This window comes from Ochotona princeps, chromosome 6 (assembly GCF_030435755.1).
Source record: "Ochotona princeps isolate mOchPri1 chromosome 6, mOchPri1.hap1, whole genome shotgun sequence".
NCBI classification, from domain to species: domain Eukaryota; kingdom Metazoa; phylum Chordata; class Mammalia; order Lagomorpha; family Ochotonidae; genus Ochotona; species Ochotona princeps.
Window position 1 is genome coordinate 53914085 of NC_080837.1, and position 20924 is coordinate 53935008.

General features: G+C 41.7%; 1 protein-coding gene across 4 annotated transcripts in view; it reads left to right on the forward strand.

The window, feature by feature from the left end:
- Window positions 1-13468: 13468 nt before the first annotated feature.
- ARHGAP5 (Rho GTPase activating protein 5) overlaps window positions 13469-20924 on the forward strand; it is a 70003-nt gene continuing 62547 nt past the window's right edge. For 2 of the 4 annotated variants that reach the window (XM_012926893.2, XM_058666315.1), the window contains exon 1: window positions 13719-13936. The gene's annotated coding sequence lies outside the window, so the exon portion shown is untranslated. Of the gene's footprint in view, window positions 13556-13577; window positions 13937-20924 lie in introns of those variants that run through there. The other 2 variants (XM_012926892.2, XM_058666314.1) reach the window with 2 other exon arrangements.

A 20924-nucleotide genomic window follows, 5' to 3' on the forward strand; every position in this document is an offset into this window, starting at 1 on the left:
GGAGTTACCATTAGCTGTATTGCACAGGAAATGAGAGGCCACAGGAGTAAATGATGCATCAGAATAGAGCCACAGATACCTTTTAGGTCTCTTTTTCATAGCAGAATCCGTCCCCCAGTTTCTCCATGCAATACATTTTGCATTTAAAGAAAAAAATAAGATTTTTATTTTTACCTCCCAGAAAAACCTAGACTTTCATAAACAACTTGAGCAATAACACACTATGCTAAGAAATTATGAATATGACTTTATTGAATTAACTAATATGCATACAAATATTGATATTTTAAATTCTGGAAGTTCCTGAATTCATTTAGAAGCTGCATGTTGTACATGTTTATATTATTTTTATTTTCTATACAACCATTACTGCTGCTACTACCACTGAGTACAATCAAGAAAACTTTCTGTAAAGAATTCAATGTTTTCTTTCTCTTTAAACACCTCCCTTCATCACTTCTCTTGGAATGTCCTGCTAAAAGCTTATTATATTGAAGAAAATGGAAACAGTATATGAAGGAGTGATTGTTTTTATGAAGTGGAATTTGTGGAATGCCCTTATTTTGGATGAGTTACAGACTTCCAAATTCCACAAAAACCCAAATAAAAACAGTTATATGCCAATTAAAACAAGACTTTTCTTCGTCTCAGATTGGCCTCTATGTCATTTGGTGGCATGGCACTAACCTAGAGACTGAACATAAAAGATGAATAAGTTCAAAGGAACCTACAGATCTGACACTCGGAGGAAAGGACAACCGAATCAATTCAAAGTGTCTCTGATATTCAGAATATAATTATTGAAAATACCCTAATCACAAAAGTGATGTGAACAAATAGCTGTTTGATAAAGAAGAAAGTAGTGTGACTCAAACTTGTCACTCTCCAGAAGACTCTTTTGAAAAGCAAGCCTGTCATGTTTAAAATGAGAAATTGTAAATGATGTAGTTATTGTTAGTGTAATGAAAATTAAAATTTATTTGTGCTTTACTAAAATGGGCCCATTTCTCAGCTAAGCCCCAACCCTAGTTTATGAAAATGAGCTTGTTGCAGACAGGAATCCTGCTTCCTGTCACATACATCTGGCTTGAGTGTAGGATTTGGCACACAGTGAGTGCAAGTGATGGTTGTTGAATGAGAAAATGTCTCAAAGGGAAAGTATCCCTAGGATTCAAAGCTGGTGTTGAATGTTTTGAATGAGAAGATATGATTAACATGTGCAACATTAGAAATAGTCCTTGTTTCACATTAAAAAAATAATACATGTAAGTGTTATGAATTGAACAAGGCTTAGATCCCCAATCTCATACAGATGTTTAAACCCTGCAGTTTTGTGTTAATGGTTGCTGGATTCAGAGTGGAGACTTGACCTAACTATGGACTCTGAGCCTGGTGGGAGGTCTTCAGGTCTTTGGGGGCTTGCCCTCAGGAGGTAGTTCTCCGGTGAGGATTTGCTGTATAAGCTGAGTTGATTTCCTGAATGCCTTTCTGTTTCCTGGATCTCCACACGGTCATTTCTCTGCATCACTTTGCCATTGCCTGCCTCTACCACCTTCCAGAGTAATGGAGTTGTCAGGTTATTTACTGTGAATCTCCAAATGTATGCCTAAATAAACTTTTTCCTTCCTAAAAAGTATTTCTTGAGTGTTTTTGTTAAGATAATGAAATACTGACTCATACAGGGAGAAAAAAATAAGTAAGAATATCAGATGAGGGCCTGGCATGATGTCACAGTGGTTAAATCCACACCTTGTATGTGCCGGGATCTCATATGGGTGCCAGTTCATGTACCAGCGCTTTACTTCCCTCCAGCTCCCTGCTTGTGGCCTGGGGAAGCAATTGAGGATGGTCCAAAGTCTTGGGACCCTGCACCCACGTGGGAGATCCGGAAGATACTTCTAGCTCCTGGTTTTGGATTGGTTCAACTCTGGCCATTGCGGCCACTTGGGGAATGAACCAGCAGATGGATCTTTTTGTCTCTCCTTCTTTCTGTCAATGCCTTTCCAATAAAAATAAATGAATCTCTTAAAAAAATCAGATGAATGTATAAGAAAGCTTGTAAGATGAATATATAGATTTAGAAAATTACTGAGGGATAATAACTGCTAATATTCTTATGCATTTCCTTTGAGGCTCTCTTTAACTATTTGTGTATATTTGCACCATTTTGAAATCATGTTGAGTTTCCAGAATATATAATAACTCAAAAAAAATCTCATATATAAAATAATTCAGAGTAGGCTAGAAATAATTACCTATAGCCTTCTTATACAAAATACATGCTACTTTTAAACAATAGGAATTTCTAAAAACTTAAACTGAAAACAGGTCTGAGTGTTTGGAAATACTGTTTGTACACCCCTTGGGGTACCCACATCCCGTATCAGAAGACCTATTTCCAACCATAGCTCTGCTTCTGATCCCAGCTTCCTACTAATGAGTACAGTACCCTGGGAAGTTGCAGGTCCTGACTGAAGTTCTTCAGGGACCCTAAGTGCTTGAGTCCAGCAAATGGAAGTCTTTCTCTGTCTCTCTCCTCTCACTCTTCCTCTTCCCTTTCCCTCCACTTCTTCCCTCCCCATCTGCCTTTCAATTAAAACAAAAAGAAAACAAATACAATTATTCGTGAATAATGGGGGTCTAGGGAGAGTTCCTGGATCTTTAGGTTGTCAATTCCTAAGGTGTTTTTATGAAGACTTTTCATTATCAAATGAAGACACTTCCCCTTAGTCATTTACAGAGCATTTTCTGTTTCAGGAGAGTTTGGAAGGTCCATGTTCTAAGTCGCCGATGTATATAATGGCATCTGATTGGGAAAGCACTTTGCAAATATTTATTACTGTGATGATTCAGCTAAAAGTGCTTGTCTGAATGGTGGGCTGCTGCAGTCAACTACGGTGAAGTAACCGATGAGATGATTGGGGATGGTGAAAATTTAGTGGCAGGTAAATTCAAAGAATTGTTAGTACCATGTTTCATTACATTGTAATCGTGCAGAACACTGTCAAAGCCAGAGCTCTTTCATTGGAATTAGGATGACACTTGGGATATGTGCCACAGTAACATGAACCCGCAGGCCATGCTGTGCATATACACATAGTAAATCAGAGGTGAGTATCCAAGCTACAGTAACCTCTTTTCCTCTTAATCCTTAAGATTTAATCCTTAAATCACTGTGGCACATGGTTTCTTTGGGGCCAAGAACGTGCCATGCACTGCAAAATATTAAAAGGCGTGACAGCATTTTGAAGAATCAAATGATAAGATCACTTTGAACTGTTACAAAAGTGCATTCCCTTAGCTTCAGAGAACTAATTCACTTTCAAAGATATTGAGAATGAGTTAGACACCCAGAGGGAAGAAGTTTTCGTTGTAGTGGCCATTCCCTTTTGATTGATGTGGCTCACAAGTTCTGCTCAGGCTCATGTGACTGAGCTCAAGGCTGAGATTCTAGTTCTAAGTGGGTCAAGCAGCATGTTGCTTACTGTTTAATGGTCCTTCATTCGGAGTTTGTGTTGGAAGGAATGTGCTGCTTCTACGACCAAGTCAACTAGAACAACTAGCAGGAAGCTATCCTGTTTGAGCAAGAAGAAACAGGGAAACAAAGTCTAAGCAACCACATAATAACTCTAAGAATGCACTGTATGAGTAAGTATTTTACTTAATCACCTTGTATCTTTTAAAAGTATATACATGTTTGGAAAAATAATTGAAAACATAAAAGGAAATGATTCCTGGGATGTGTTGCATCGAAAAAATATTAAAATAAATTCATCAATACATTAGGGAAAAAATCCAAAGACTTTTAAAAAAAAGATTTATTTACTTATTTTTATTAGAAAGATGGATTTTTATAGGCAAGAAAGAGGGACAGAGCAAGAAGGTCTTTCATCCACTGGTTCACGTCCCAAGTGGTCACAACAGCTGGAGTTGAACCGATCCAAAGCCAGAAGGTAAGAATTTTCTCTGAGCTACCCACATTGCATGCAGAGTCCCAAGGACTTGGGCCATCCTCCGCTGCTTTCCCAGGTTATAGGCAGAGAGCTGGATCAGAAATGGAACAGCTGGTACACACTCTGGCATAAACATGTCACAGGGTTGAGGATTTGCTTGCTGTGCCCCTGTACCAGCCCCACTTCCCCAAACATTTGTTTTGAAAATTCAGCCCAAGGTTTGAGGTCAAATGGGATTCAATTCAATGATAAAATTCACAATGCTGTTTAAAAACAGGTAAAATATTTAAAAAGATATGTTATCAAAGAGGTACTAGGGGATACACATGAAAGATGCCCAATATCATCTGTTAAATAAAATTATAGTGAGATCCCACTTCATGTCTACTGAAATGGGTAATAAAGCAGACGATTATAAGTTTTGACAAGATTGTGGAGAAACCAGAATACTCACACATTTCTGTGGGAATATAAAATGATCCAGTCACTTTGGAAAATGTTTAGCATTTTCCTGGAGGTTTAAACATAAATTTTACTGTATGATCCATCAATTTACACATAAGAGAAATGACAACACTTGTTCATACAAACATTTGTATGTGCTTGTTCATATCAGCATTACCCATGATAACCAATACATGAAAATAATCGAAGAGTCAATCAATTGGTGAATGGATAGATGAAGAACGTGGTAAGTTCATGGAATGGGATTCTTTTCAAAGGAAAGACCAGCTGAGGCTAGCTGAAACATGTCTGAACCTCAAATCCTGAAGATCACGCTTCACATGATATCTCCCCATGAAGTGTCGAGAATAGGCAAATCTCTAGACAGGAAGTTGATTGGTGGTTTTCTGAGTCTAGGAATGGGAACACCACTGACCAAATGCATACAAATCAGAGAAAAAAATCATGGCATGCATACATTACTAGAGTTTTGGGGCTCCAGGTTGGGCTATTGGATACTCTAAACTGCATTGCTTAGGAGGCTCAGGGCTGGCGCCGTGGCATAGACTGAGCTTCCACCTGTGTTGTTGGCATCCTGTATGAGCGCCAGTTCATAACCTGGTACTCCACCTGTGACTGAGCTCACTGCTTAGCGCCTGGGAGAGCAACAAAGAATGGCTCAAATCCTTCAGCTCCTGATATCCATTTAGGAAACACAGAAAGGTTTCTCTCTCTCTCTCTCTCTCTCTCTCTCTCTCTCTCTCTCTCTCTCTCTCTGCCTTTCAAATAAAAAAAAAAAAAAAAAAAAAAAAAAACAATTTTTTAAGAAAAAGAACTTTGGGACCCGGCGGCGTGGCCTAGCGGCTAAAGTCCTCGCCTTGAACGCACCAGGATCCCATATGGGCACCGGTTCTAATACTGGCAGCTCCACTTTCCCATCCAGCTCCCTGCTTGTGGCCTGGGAAAGCAGTTGAGGATGGCCCAAAGCTTTGGGACCCTGCACCCGTGTGGGAGACCTGGAAGAGGTTCCTGGTTCCCAGCATCGGATCGGCGCGTACCGGCTCTTGCGGCTCACTTGGGGAGTGAAACATCGGATGGAAGGTCTTCCTCTCTGTCTCTCCTCCTCTCTGTGTATCCAGCTTTCCAATAAAAATAAATAAATCTTTAACAAAAAAAGAAAAAAAGAAAAAGAACTTTGTGCCGTTTTTTTAGCAAAGAAAATATAGAATGTCGGACCGTGTTAACACCATGGGACAAGCCACTTCTAGGAAACCTTGAAGATCAAAACCTAATGAAATAGATTTGGGTAACTCAGTTTGGATCAGTATGTATTTACTTGGTTTCATCAGGATAAGTTTCCTTTTTAAAAAAATTTTGATCTTCCTGGTGAGTAGTGGGTAGGAGCACAGGACAAGATCACAAAGAGATGTAGGAAGAAACTTCAGCTCAGGCAAGTTCGATGACGTCCAAAGATCACACAGTAATTTGAACCTGGGATGAAATTTGGACCTCCTGATTTGCCAGCTCAGTGGTCCTTGCACTACAGACTCATTTAAAAAAAAAAAAAATTGGGCAGGGGCGGGGGGGAATCCCAGTGCCTATAAAGTTGTGTCACATTAAAAAAAAAATGTATTTGATGAAATAAAGAACATTAAAAAAAAACCCATTTATTGGGCCCAGAGTGATTGCACAGAGGTTAAAGTCCTCTCCTTGCATGCTCCAGGATCCCTTTTCGGCACCTGTTCTAATCCTGGCAGCTCCACTTCCCATCCAGCTCCCTGCTTGTGGCCTGGGAAAGCAGTTGAGGATGGCCCAATGCTTTGGGATCCTGCACCCGCGTGGAAGACCTGGAAGAGGCTCCTGGCTCTTTGCTTCGGATTGGCTCAGCTCCAGCTGTTGCAGCCGCTTGGGGAGTGAATCATTGGACGGAAGATCTTCCTTTCTGTCTCTCCTCCTCTCTGTATATCTGACTTTGCAATAAAAATAAATAAATCTTTCTTAAAAAATACATTTCTTTATTTTTATTGGAAAGGCATATTTACAGAGAGAGGGAGACAGAAAGATCTTTCATGCTCTGGCTCACTCTCCAAATGACTTCAATGACCAGAACCATGCCATTCTGAAGCCAGAAGCCAGGAGCTTCTTCCAGGTTTCCCACATGGGTTTAGAGTCCCAAGCTTTTGCAAAACTCATTCTCCACTGCTTTCCCAGGCCACAAGACAGGAGCTGGGTGAGAAGTGGAACAGCCAGTACACAAACCAGCACTTGTATGGCAAGTTGCTCTTGGAGGTGTAGGATTAGCCAGTTGAGCCAATGTATTAGTTTCTAGAGACTTATTTGTACAGAATAATTCCTTTGCACTGTAGTCAGATAATTTTTACCTTTTCTTTAAATTAGTAACTGTGCTATGCTGAGTATGCACTTCTACAAGAGAAAAGCCCCAACTTAGGAAGGTAGCTGTCAGTTACGTGGGGTGGTGGAATCCAAAGGTAAGCTAAGTGTCAGTAAACTCAGATAAGAAACTATCCAAGTGAAGTATGCTTTTTCACAAATATCCTGGCCTAAGAGGGAAATATTAGAGCATGTGGAAAAGTCAGCTTGGCTTTATCAAATGATAGTGAACTTGAGAAGACATTTGTCTTTCCTAGTAGTTAAACACTGGTTAAGATTCCTGTGTCCTGGAAGAATCCCGGAGGCTGAGTCTTGGCTCCACTCCTGATTGCAGTGTTCTGCTAGTGTAGGCCCCAAGAGGCCAAGTGATACTTCATGTAATTGGATCTTTGCCACCCAAGAGGGAGACCTGAAATGAGTGTCCAGCATCTGGTTTCCTTCCAGCCCAGCTGAGGTCATTGTGGATTTTTGAAGAGTGTAATAACAGATGTGGCGGGCACATTGGCTCAACTGGTTAATCTTGTCCCTCTAAACACTGGCATCCCATATGGATACCAGTTCATGTCCTGGTTGCTCCACTTCTCATCCAGCTTCCTGCTTATGGCCTGGGAAAGTGGTGGAGGATGGCCCAGGGCTTTGGGACCCTGTGCCCACATGGGAAACCTGGAAGACGCTCCTGGCTTCAGATCAGATCAGCTCTGGATATTTGTGATCATTTAGGGAGTAAATCAGCTGGTGGAAGATCTTTCCATCTCTCCTCTCTGTAAATCAACCTTTTCAGGGAAAATAAATAAATCTTAAAAAAAGAAATAACAAATGGGAGCCCTTGTCTTTCTCTTGAGAGAGAGAGAGAGAGAGAGAGAAAGAGAGAGAGGAAACTATCCATAATGTATATCTGTTTAGAACCTTGAGTCACAGAGTAGAGCTAAGAGATCATCTGCAATATAGACTATGCTATTAAATTTACAGATTTACAAGTTAAAATAAAAGGATCATTAAATGTAACAAAATGCATATTTCCTTGTTTGATGTGGTTTGTTCTGAAAGAACTTTAAAAAATGGTTATCAAAGAAAATAAAATGCAGTGGTGGAAATAATGTTTGCCTAGACCATTTCATTCCATTCCATCAGAGGTCACTGCAAACTAAACTAAGCAATTCCCAAGGCAGCCTGTAAGAGGCCCAAGAGATAACTAAGAGGGAAGAAAAAGAAGATGGAAAATTAAAAAATAAAAACAAGTCAATGAAGAAACATCTGAAATAGGGGTTGATGGGAAGAGGAGAGTACAAGAAAAAATAAAGATGTATGTAATAGGCAGTTCAGTTGCTACAATGCCATTTAGTTTAACTTGCTTTACGTGTTCTCTCTCTCATTCTCTCTCCCTCTCTCCTCTTTCTCTTTTCAACTCTACTATAATTCAAACAAGAAATAATATGTTCATTGTAGAAAATTAGGAAATATGGAAAAGCAAAAAGAAAATAAATAACTCTAATACCATCATCTAGATTAAATCTTTATTAATGTGTTGGTCAATAACATTGTTATCTTGTCTTCAAACATTTTATTTTTATAAAAACCATGCTACCTTTATTGCTTTGTAGCCTGAGGTTGCTTTTTTCCACATAAAATATTATGGCTGTTTCTCCATGCCAACAGCTACATATTCCTCAAACATTATCTTAAACAATTGCCTCCATTAAATATAATTTTACAAGAATTTGATTTATAGAGTGCACATAACTTTTTCTCAACTTTTGACTGTAGCACTTTGGTTACCATGTTTGTAGATTCTCAGAATTCCTAATATACACATGTTTGTGATTAAGAGTAAAATCACTTATTTCATGTCCATCTCTAAGGGAACTAGAGGTAGTGCGCAGTGGGTATGATACTGTGAGGTACAAGCTTATGCTGAAGATGGACTAGAAGCCTAGATTTTTAGGGGATGGGGAAAGATGAGTGTTATTGTTCCTTACTCTCTAACAGATGAACATGAAAGAAGCTATGTGTCAATTGGAAAAATGACATAACCATTTGAAAAGTATGGGAATATTTAGAAGTATGTAATTATTGAACTGGAAGAATAGCAATAGTTTCTGTGGCTTTTTGAAAAAACTGCAGAAGCATAGACTTGCAAAACAAGTATTTACTGTCATGGTAATATATAATAGGGAGAATGAGAACAACTCTAATTGTGATTAGTCACCTTATTGTTGATTTCACCAACTCTTACAGCATACCAACTTTAGAATGTTCCCTGATATTTCAGATTCAGTTATTTGTTGTCAGGAGCTTACAGTCACCTACTTGAGAGATGTTTCATGGAGAATTGCAGGTCATACTTCAGGAAGGATGTCACCTCAACTTTCATGGCCTAATTCAGCAATTTCCTTACAAGATTTGTGTTTTCTAATGTGATTATCTCAGCTGGTACTTCAAAATACAATCTACAGGCTTCTGTTAGCAATACATCCACAAAACCTAGAGTGTTTCATATTATCAAACATTTACTGAGCTTTCTACTAATGGTCTTCAGAGGCAGACTTTCCTTTGTGATTCCTACCTAGAGGGATTCACATTCCAAATTTGGTCTAGAGAGTGGGAACAGGGAAATTCACGCAAAAAATACGTTTAGGTGCTTAAATAGTTAAGCAATGCAAGTTCCTATTTCCCATTGTTATAAGGTAGAAATGATCATCTCAAAGAGAAAATTCAAATCCCTCATTTAAAAACCCTTGCAACTATCTTTTAGCTTTATGGGGTTAACCTTTATTGGGGTTGATTAAATTCAAGCTGTGATCATTCATAAAAACTCAATACAGTCCAGATGGCCCAACAATACCTCCTTTTGTGAGAGGAAATAACTTGAAGATTTTTGTCTAATTAAACTACTTGTGCTGGTGGGACCTGAATGAATTGTTATTTCTTTGGAAAGAGTCCGTGTCACAAATACTCTTTGTAAAATACTCATTATTTTAAAATAGAAACATGTCTTCACTATTTCAGATATATCCTTGGATTAGGGTGGCATGGACATGACATTTTGAAGCTAGACTGTGATACCATCTTTGAGATTTTAGTCCAAAAATACAATTCTAGAGAACCAACAGAACAAGGCAGTCTGTGGAACAAAATGCCAGGAAGGTCGAGGCATCACATTCCTCCTGTTCTAGTCTCGTGCTCACAATTACCTTAACTCTTGTCAAAATATTTTCTTCTATAACAGCCAAGAAATAATTAGCACCCTTTGTTCACGTTGAAAATATCATTGGTCGCCATGAAACAAATTTGTGGAAAACCCTTAAGCTCTTCAATGTAGCAGATAGCTGCTGTGGTTACTGGTATATCATCGTTTATCTATTTGCACGAATAAAAAGCATATAAGACAGGGAGAAAGAGTGAAGTCCAAGCAGCAGGTGGGGGATAGAAAAGAGTGTTGAAATGAATTGTGAAATGAACTGGGAAAATTGACAATTAACAGTCTTTAAAATGCTTTGGTATAGTTTATTCATATAATTATTCTCCAATTTCCTGATGTATTTTGCTTGCAATCAAAGTAATGATCCAAGATAGTTCATTTTCCAAAAGCATATCTTCTGTCAGACAGGCAAAAGTATCAGTTTTGTCATGAGTGGAAAGGCTCTTTAATTGACTTTTCATATGTTCATGTTGAGGCTACAGCAGCTAAAATTGTTATGATCAAAGATTTCCAGCAGGGGGTGTAGCAGCTTCTGGAGGGTAAGTTCTTTTGAAGCCCCAGTCACATCAAATATTAGAATATTGCAGTTTTGCTGATGGTGGAAGTTGGGATTATGAGAACATATTTGTGTGTGTGTGACTGTCATCTCTTTAGATCCAAAAGGTGACCATGCATATTGACTTTATTAGCATATGTTGAAGAACTAGAAATTTGTGGAGAAGAATCTTTAAATTGAAAAGCTAAAACGCCTGACTGAAAGCTTATTCTGCCAGTTTTGTCAAAGTAAATGGAGAACAATGCTTCGGGTGATTGTAATTATCCAGTATAGCAGAACAAGTGCTTATATTTTTATTCCAGATAAGAAGAGTAATTGATCTGAGAGGACTTACTAATACTTATTCCATAATCCTTTATACATATATGTCTAAAATACATATACATATGATTGAAGAACAATTTCTGCTTTTGTGTGGGGAAGGAGGGTTATGTTAAAGCTTTGTCACCACAAGTTTAAAAGATGTTTTCTATTTTTTCACATTTTCTGCTTTTTAATATCTTACATCAAAGTATCATTAACAATAACAATTTGGCCCTCAATTTTCATGTTCAGAATTTTATTGGCATAGAAAACTGTATTTTGTGTTAGATGAGCAAGTACAGTGATAAAAATGATAGGTCTCTTCTACTGGTAAGCAGCGTTAGACTACTAGTATTTCCAGAATCCCTAAATCATAGTGGATGATGCAGGACCAAAAACGTCAGCTATGAAAAGTATTGTTTGAAAACCATGATTTTATTTTTCCTCTTGAGCCTTTTCCTACTGCCATGTCCTCTAAACATTGCATTTTTATGTTGTTTCTTCGACAAGCCTTGACTTATCTGACATTGATTTATGTTGATATATGTCCACGGGTATAAAACTTAAGATTCTTTAGGAAATAATTCTTTTAAAGTAGTAGGACAGTCTAGAGGAGATAGACATTTTAATCAGGTTATAGCTTTGAATTGAGTGTGTAATTTTTAAGGACTGTTAATATGAAAGATAAAATGGTACATTTTAAAATACATTAATTTTCCATCTGATATGATATAAATGATGTGGCCATCCATAGCGTTAACACCACAATTTGATAGTTCAGCTCAATCTCTCCAATTTCCTTCTTTTTTTTCCCTCTTTCTTATGTCCATTACAAGCTTTCCTCCGCATCCTTCTTCCCTGCCTATAGTTTTTAATTTGAAGAAGTACATACCTACAGCCCTAATTTAGCCAACTTAGAGTAGGGGATTCTAATTGTGCCTTCTGGAAATTACGGAGTTAAGAGACCCATAAGTCAGCTGAAAGGTCTCTTCTGCTTTTATGTAGTAAGTTTACCTTTCAGTAATACGGAGAGTGGAGGAGCAGGGGGATGGAACAAATGAACAGAACTTCTGCTGGAATATTGTGACAGATTTACTGACAAATATTTTCTAACAGATTTTTACCAACATGCAGTTTTTGTTTTCTTTACTGACAGACCGTCAATGTACTTCTGGTTGGCAGCAGCTGCACCATTATAACGCTAAGAAGCAACCTTGGCTAACTTCAGTACCTTATGTAATGTAAGACGTAGCTGAAATCTAAAAGACTTAGCATATCTTAACTTTACTGATGATAAACTATTTTCAAAGCAGGAAATACATCTTCCGCCTACGAAAAATTCTCCCCAGATTACTTCATTCTTCTTAGATTTAACCATGAATTGGGTGGCAGATTTGTGGTTTTGCTTATTCTTTTATCTGCTGGCAACTATTTTCAGACCTCAGTGCAAGCCCGATTCCGATGACCTTGGGAAAGTCACAAGACTTGGGCTTCTTCAGTGGTAAAAGGCCGTGGTTTTACCGGTTTTTTCATTCTACCACTCAATACCAATGCCCAGATTGGAAGGAAAAAAAAAGATTCGAAAGCGCCGTGTATCCCCAAACCCGTGAAAATCTAGAATTCTCAGGAAATACCAAACACTACATAAAAGCCAGGTTGGCCAATAGTTCCTGAAGTTGGGTTGGCAGTGGCGTGAGCAGTCTTTTGGGCGCCCTGAAGCCCACCCAAAGTCTTTTTTTCCCTCCCTCAACTTCCATAAGGGCAGACAGAACCGAGGGCCTCCGTCCCTGTGCCGAGTCGACGGAGACATGGACTCCTCCTCTTGCTCCCGTGGAGTTTCGGCTTCGGGGTGAGAGGGGCACCGGGTCCCGGGCGGGTGATGTCCGTAGTCGGCGAGCGATCCCAGGCAGGGAACGGGCTGCACACAGGGCAGCGTAGAGGCGAGCACGTCCTTGCGGGCGGGCAAGGGCGCCTGTTTTCCTGCTTTGCTTTCTTTAGTGCTCACAGACCACAGAGGGATGGTGGAGAAGCACTCGGTGCCCACGCCACGTTCCGCAACGGCTAACACAGTATCAGGTCTCCTTGCAGTCTCAAGGTTTGCGCTGAGTTACGGCCCTCCTCCCCGCCAAAGAAAAAAAAAAAACAAAAAAAAAAGCCGGAACAGAAGGAAAAGCGAGAAAGCGGGGAGGTTGCGGGAACGGGCCGAGTCTGCAGCTTGTAGAGCGTGGAGGATGGGACGAAGGAGGAGCGGAACACCGAGAAAGAGGAAAGCTGAGGAAAAAACACTTACGCCGATGGGTAAAAGGGAAAAGGTGAGAAGGAATGGAGTAGGAGAGCGAGCCAATGGGTGGGAGAGGTGGAGGAAGAAGGGGGAGGGGCAGAAGCCAATGGGGGAGCGGGGCCGCGAGCGAGGACGCGGGGCCGCGCGCTCGCCCGCGCCTTCCCCGGCTCCCGAGAGACGCGCGCAGGGGCGGGGCCGAGGCGGGCGCGCGGCGCGGCGCGAAGTGAGGGCGGCGGGGGCGGGGGATTGTGGGACGGGAGACGCGGCCGCGCGCGCGCGCGCTCCTCACTCCCCCAGCCCCCGCCCCGTCCCGGCAGCGCCGCCGCTCCGCCCCCGACCGGGTGTGTGTGTGTGTGTGTATGTGTGTGTGTGTGGCTACGCGCGCGCGCGCGTGCGTTCCGGCGGTGCGCGCCGGGAGAGATGCTGAGGTAAAGTTCGGGAGAGAGGGAGAGAGATCCGTCAGCGCGAGGGAGCCCGAGTGGCCGCCATTACTGAGCCCGGCGCGGCGGCGGCGGGCGCAGGGGAAGGGGGGGAGGGACGGGGCCGCCGCCGGTGGCGGGGAGGGAGGGAGGGTGGGTTCCTAGGGCAGCGGGAGCCTCGTAAGGCTCAGGGTGTCGGGGCGTGTGTGCCGGGGAGGGGAGGTGGCTGAAGGGACGCGGCGCTCGGTGAGCGCGCCGGGGAAGAGAGGCTAGCAGAGTGGAGGAGGAGGCGGCGGCGGCGGCGGGAGCGCTCCCCAGGAATGTCGCTGCCGCCGCCACCGCCGGGGCCGCTGCCGTTGAGGAGGCGCCGGAGGAGAGCGACGTTGTTAGGTAGGACCTTGCGACTCCCCCCTCCCCCCAAAACCCCAGCCCCTTCAGGCCTGCGCGCCCCACAGGGATCCTCCCGCCGCCGGCTGCCCCGCTCGCTCGCCCGCCGCCGCCGGTTGTAACCAGTTCAAGGGGTTGGGGGCCCCCGCGGCCGCGGAGGGGAGCTTGGCGCTGCGCTCGGTCCTCCGCAGGCCGGCTGGGGAGCGGCGGCCGCGGCGGGGAGACGGTCGGCGTGAAGGGCAGCGAGGCCGGGGGAGGGGGCGCTTTCTCCTACAGGTGACGGGGGCCGGGGTCGGCGAAGGCCTGGTGATGGCCGGAGCTCGCGCCGGCCCCGCCGTCGATCCGCGCTCACCCCGCCGCCCTCGCCTGCCCGGGGCCCGGCGGGGACGTGGGGAAGGGAAGGTGGTGGGGTGTTGCTGGCTGGGTGGCTGCTGCTAACGAGTTCCACCTGGAAGGGGGGCGGCGGGGTGGGCACAGACTGGCGGAAGCGCAGTCTGCGTTGCAAACTTAACACGCCTTTCGAACAGAGAGAGGGGCCCTTTCACTTTTCCCATATCTCCCCGGCTCCTCCCTGGCTTCCCTTGACCCGCGTTCCAGCTGCTGCGAAAGCTTGGGCTAGGGTGTGAGAAGTTGCACTGCGCAACACCACACACACACACACACACACACACACTCACACACACTGCTGTCGGTGGACTGCACACACACACTCTTTCTCTGCTATCGGTGGACTGCTGGCGGGTTGAGGCTCGGAGATGGGAGTTTTCGTTTCAATCACCTCTAGGTCTCCCCGGGTTCCCACTGAAAAGTATCGGGGTGGGGGGTGGGGAAGGACGCGGGCGCGCGCGTGCACTCACCCATCCAGACACACACGCAGATACACACTCACGCAGCTCTCCAGCAGGCTTGGGGGGTGGTGAGGCTGAAAGGTGCTCCAAAGTGGGGACGAACGTGCCCCGAAATTCCCAGAAAGTTGTTGAGGAGACGCTTCTGCTCTGATAAGAGAGCCAGTTTGGCCAAAGACTTGCTGAATGTGGACTTATTTTAATCTAGACCATCCAATATATTAAGTACGCGGATGGGTGTGTGCGCGCGTTTTTCGAGTTTAAATTCCCACGGGAATTTACTTTTTCTTTTGTGATAGAAAATAATGACTTCAAGAAAAAATGTTTGCGTGTGAAACTAAAATGCGCAGCTGTATTTACTAGTCATTGCCTGTGCTGTCTTCTGCAGGTGTGGAGCTAAGGGAGAGGCTGCCGGTTCTGCTTAAACCCAGAACCAGTATTACAGAATAGAAGGTTAGAGAGTTCATTCACTTTATACATTGTTTCTCTAAATCTTCATATGAAATGGTTCTGACAAAAATTGCTTCTAGATGCAGCATACACCAATGCAATGTATTTGGAAATGTTTTGATGTTAGTTCCAGTTTATTTGCTCTGCAATATTGGTAAATAGGTATTGGTATTTTTAGGTTTACATCCTTACTGTATATGTAAGCACCTAACTAGTTTCCACAGCAGCTTTTGCTTCCATTTAAAATTCTCTGGTTTTTTTTTTCTCATTTTTTTCTGATTGATCCACATCTTTTTGTAGCGCTGGGTACATAGAGGAAGAGTGTGGCTGGGTACTGGGTACTGGTAACTAGGAACTTGGAAAGGCACTGAGGTATTTTATGAACTGGACATGCTGAATTGAAAGGCTGGGTGCACACATCCTTAACTTGTCATGAAGCAACAAGATCAGTCAGACCGTGCGGATGATAGGTAACAGTTGATTGGTTGTCATACAGGCTACAGTTATTGATCCCAGGCCAGCAGTTCTTATTTACCATTCTTTGTACATGAAATATTCAGAACATTGAAGGGTAGCTTGGGTTACAGGTATAAGAACTGTCACACCTCTGTTGGCTTTTTGTATTGATCCTCCCCCACTAAAATGAATTTAGCATTTTCTGAATGTTGAAAATTAGTATTTCAGTTATGCTAACCAAGTCAATGTGTGGCTCACCCTAAATGTTTTGAAAACTGTCTTTCATTTTTTGTTTAAAGGCAAATTTAGTACACTTACATCCTTTTGGAGAAAATAAATGGTTTTGACCTTGAAATTAATTTTAAATTTGTGTAAGGAATATTTGTATTTGGATTTAAGGTTATTGTATGGCTTTGAGTAAGTTTTGTAACTTCTTTTAAGTCAAGAAAGTCTCATGAGACCTCTAGTATACTTTTTCAGCATTTAACAGCACATAAGGTAAGTATTGCTGTTAGTATTCATTTCTTGCAGATGAGATGGCACAATGGAAATTTTCTTGGTAGCTGCACAAAAAGTTTTGTCATTAGCTCACTTTGCATACATGCTATTTTAAAACTGCTTTGGGCTATCAGATCCATAAAATTTTTCTTTATACACCAAGAAGGTGTGCAAATGAAAATTGGCTCAAGAAGGGTTAAATAGTGTTGTGTTTTAGTAATGTGTACATTTGTGATATATGTTTCAGAGTATATCAGGGAAATTTACTTTCTAAAAAAACTATTGGGAAACTGATAAAGCAACCTATCATTTGTTATGTTAAGTAATCAAGATTTTTTAAGTGCAACTATTTTGTTGATCATTTTGTCCAACTGGGGGAAAATACTAGAAGTTAAGGAAAGTAACTTAGTACTTAGAAATTGAAATGTGAACTTTTTCACACTTTCCTTGAGTCCCTGTTGATTTTTTTCTAGAGATGCTTTGAGCCTTTCTCTGACAATGCTGTGCCCCAAACCAAGGGCAGTTTGTTTTTATATGTTAAAAGTATTTAAACTTTTAAAAAGGAAGTTTACTATTTGCTCTAAAAGATTTTAAAATTTCTAATTGTTATTCATTAGAACTTTGTTATTTGTTAATTCAGATGTTCTGTATTTAATGTTTACCAGTTGCCAGCTCTGGGAATACCAACATAATAAAGAGTTAGTGTAAGTCAGACTAGTTAGAGGGTTTAACTATCAAGGAGTACATAAATGAAGGTGCATTAAAAGATGCAAAAAGGAGAACAACTGTTTTTATCAGAGCTTATTTGAAAATCCTTTACAAAGGAAGAAACATTTTTAGATTTTAATGAAGATACTAGACAGGAATTCCCTTTCCCCTCCCTGCCTTGCTGTGGATGCTGACAGCCTGCCATGCCTGAGATTCACAGTGAGTGAAACACATTGTTAGCTTTCACTCATATCTGTGGGTTTTAATCTATGAAATTAGAACTTGGGAGAAACTTCTGCTAACTTTGTGATTCCATGGCTAACATGACTGTAGAGTGTCACTGGTTATATTGTCATGCTACTTGTCCTGAAGAATTAATGGTACTGAATGGGGTTTTGTGTTTCTAGTTTTAAATTAGAATTAGCCTATTTTATTTTTCCCTCTGTAGTATTGTATTGAGCAGCTAGGCCATGAATGATAGAAGAAAATGTTAAATATTGTTCCCCTTAAAAGAATGTAAAGCTTTTTTGGAAAGATAACAATTTAGGAATAATAACATGCCAGCTAATGACAGAGAAGATGACTCTAAACAGGGCACTAAATGTTGGTGTAAAACTTGGTATGAAGGAACCTAGATGAAGGAAATTTTACTTGGAAGTAGCATAAGATAGGGAGGAAAAACACATTTGGGTAGATTAATGAGGATGGGCTAAAAGGAAATATAGGACAGATTGGCAGGTGAAGAGAAAATGTAAGGTAAAAATGTAAGTTCCTTGATGTGTACCTTATTCAAAGATTAGGGGAAGTATTAATGCAAAGCTGATAGGAATGATGGAGAAATACATGTATAATTATTGTACTTACTGTTTGGCATTTTTTATAAAGAAGGATTTATTTTTATTTGAAAGGGAGAGTTAAATAGAAGGTGAAACAGAGAACTTCCATCCGCTGGTTCACTCCACAAATGGCTGCAGTGGCTAGAGCTGAGCCAAGCCAAAGCCAGGAGCCAGGAGCTTTTCCTGGGTTTCCTACAGGGCACAAGGTCCCAAGGCTTATGCTATCCTCTGCTGCCTTCCCAGGCCCCAAGCAGGGTGCTGCATCAGAAGTAGGGCAGCCAGGACTCCAACAGGTACTCATTTGGGATGCTAGTGCCACAGGTGAAGAGAGGCTTGAAGTATTATGGCGAGATGCCAGCCCCAGTGTTTGGCATTTTTTAAAGTAACCTTGGAGAAGCTTTATTTATTTATTTTTTAAAATACTTACTGATTTTGAAAGAGTTGCAGAGAGAAGAGATGACACCAAGAGGGAGACTTTTGTTCAAAGTCAGGAGTGTCTACCAATTCTCCCATATGGATGGCAGGGGGCCAAGCACTTGGGTCATCTTCTACAGCTTTTCCCAGGGTGTTAGCAGGGACCAGGGTCAGAAGTGAAGCATTTTGCCATCACACCCAGTTCAACCTATGCTATACAACACTGGCAGCCCCCTCACTTAAATTTTTTTTAAAAAGACTTATTTATTTTTATTACAAAGTCAGATATATAGAGAGAAGAGACAGAGAGGAAGATCTTCCGTCTGATGATTCACTCCCCAAGTGACTGCAACGGCCGGTGCTGCGCCGATCCAAAGCTGGGAACCAGAAACTTCTTCCAGGTCTCCCACGCGGGTGCAGGCTCCCAAATCCTTGGGCCATCCTCGACTGCTTTGCCAGGCCACAAGCAGGGAGCTGGACGGGAAGTGGAGCAGCCGGTATTAGAACCGGCGCCCATATGGGATCCCGGCAAGTTCAAGGTGAGGACTTTAGCCACTAGGCCACGCCGCCAGGCCCCCCCCCCCCATTTAAATTACTAATAAGGTTTGCTTTATCCGTTTTCCTCCTTTTTACATGACCACAAATCACACAGTTTATATGCTTAGACTTTCAGAGGCAAGATATCAATTCTTCCTCTTTTAAAAAAAAAGATTTGTTTTTATTTGAAACGCAGTGTTAATGAGGGAGAGTCAAAGATAGATTTTTCATCTGGTTGCTTCTCAGATGCCCACAGTGGTTGGGGCTGGACAGGACCAGTGCCACCAGCAAGAGCTTCTGGCACGTCTCAAGTGGGCACTGGGGCCTAAAGATGGTGGCCATCTTCTGTTGCTTATCCTGGGCTTTAACAGGGAGTTGGATAGGAAGTGGATCATCTGGGACTAGAACAGTCCTGCCCTGCCACAACCATCCCCCCATATTAATTACTTAATTCCCTGTTCAGAGAACTAGTAGAGAATTGAAAAATTTTCAGTAGGGTTTATATTTGCTATTTGAAAGACAGTGCTAAAGCAAGAGACAAAGGTCTTCCATTCACTGGTTCACTCCTAAATGACTGCAATATAGAGCTGCTTTCAGGTTCCCCACTTGATTCAGGGGCCCAGGGACTTGGGCCATCCGCCACTGCTTTCCACGGAACATCAGCAGGCGGCCAGGTACCTGGGTATATGGAATGCCAACACTACAGGTGGTTGTTTTATCTGATGTGCCACAGTGCTGGCCCCAGAACTAGCATGCGGGGAATTGAAAGATTCATGTTTCTCTTTGTTCACTGTAACACTTGAGAGGCTTATTTATAAAATCAGTATTAAATTAAATACTTTGAGGTAAACTTGTGGAGTTTATGATTTTGAAATTTGTATTCTTAATCTTGAGGATACTGCATTTCTTTACCAAAATTTCATTTGTCTTTGGACTTAAAAAGCAAAACTCGGGATGCCATAATCTTTTGTCAAAGCGTATTTTTAATTAGGAAACACTGAGTTTTGTTTTTTTTATTGTGTTTGGTAGCCAGTCACCAAGTTGTCTTTGTCTAAGATTGGTCTTATAAATTCTATGTTAGTTCAGAGACTTCAAGTCTACAGTCTTTTTTAATAGTTCTTGGGCTTTTTGCTCTACCAACTTGAATGTAGTATTCAACTTACAAACTAATCTGTAATGGCATCTTGTTGCTAGTTGTGAAATCTAATGTCTCTGCTTGTCCTTGAAGGCTAATATTTACACTTTTTACTTTCAACTTTTTTTTCCTCTAACCTCCGTCATGGCTACTATGCCCAATCTTTCCCTCCCTATCGCACGCATGGAAGAAATTATCTTCAGAATCTAGATCCAGGTTTTCCTTTAAAGGTTCACACACAAATCAGTGAAACCCAATCTATTTCAAGAATCTGCACAGTTTAGTTTCTGGGCCAAATCCAACTTTGTGCTTTTGTAGGCATCCTTTAAGATGCTTGGATTTTGGGTGATCGAGGGGAAAATATTGTATGTGAAAATTATATAAAATTCAGTTTCTATGTCCATAAGTAAAGTGTTACTATGATGTAACAGACATGCATGCTGTTGCCCGTGTCGTCTTCTGTCTTATGACAGTAGAGTTGAGTAGTGAGATAGTGTACAACATCAAAAGCCCAAAATACTTACGCCTGGGCCTTTACAGGAAATTTTACAGTACTTTCAGGTATTCCACCTTGTATTTATCTTTAGTTTGTTTTAAATCCTGCAGCTTTTATCAGTTCCGTGATACAAAGCTGCTTATGCAGAAAGTGCTTTTCAGTTGTTTTTGGTTGTTTATGTTTCCATGTAATTCCCCTTCATGAGATTTCCTGTGTGACCTCTTAATATTTCCATCACCAAATGCTGTCTTGTAAGAGTTTGTCAAACTTCACCTAATGTTTGTGTAATTGAAATGATTACTGTCTAGCTTTACAATGTTAAAGACATGCTCTGTCCTCCCTTAGTTTTCCGGAGTGGGAATCGGGATGTTGGAGGGGTCAAGTGAGAGAGCAGGGGGAGGACTCAGACCTTGAATGGAAGTGAGCAAATTTCTAACTTTGACTTAGTGTACATCTCTGTACTTATCTTTGTACCTTGACTTTTCACAGAAGGCTTAGCCGATAGTAGCTAAGCACAGTACATACATATGGGTTGTTTAGGTAGGTTGCTCTAAATGAGATGACCTTTGGTTGTTCTGTTTATACTACAGAATAAGGAAATGAACTAGGAAGAGTT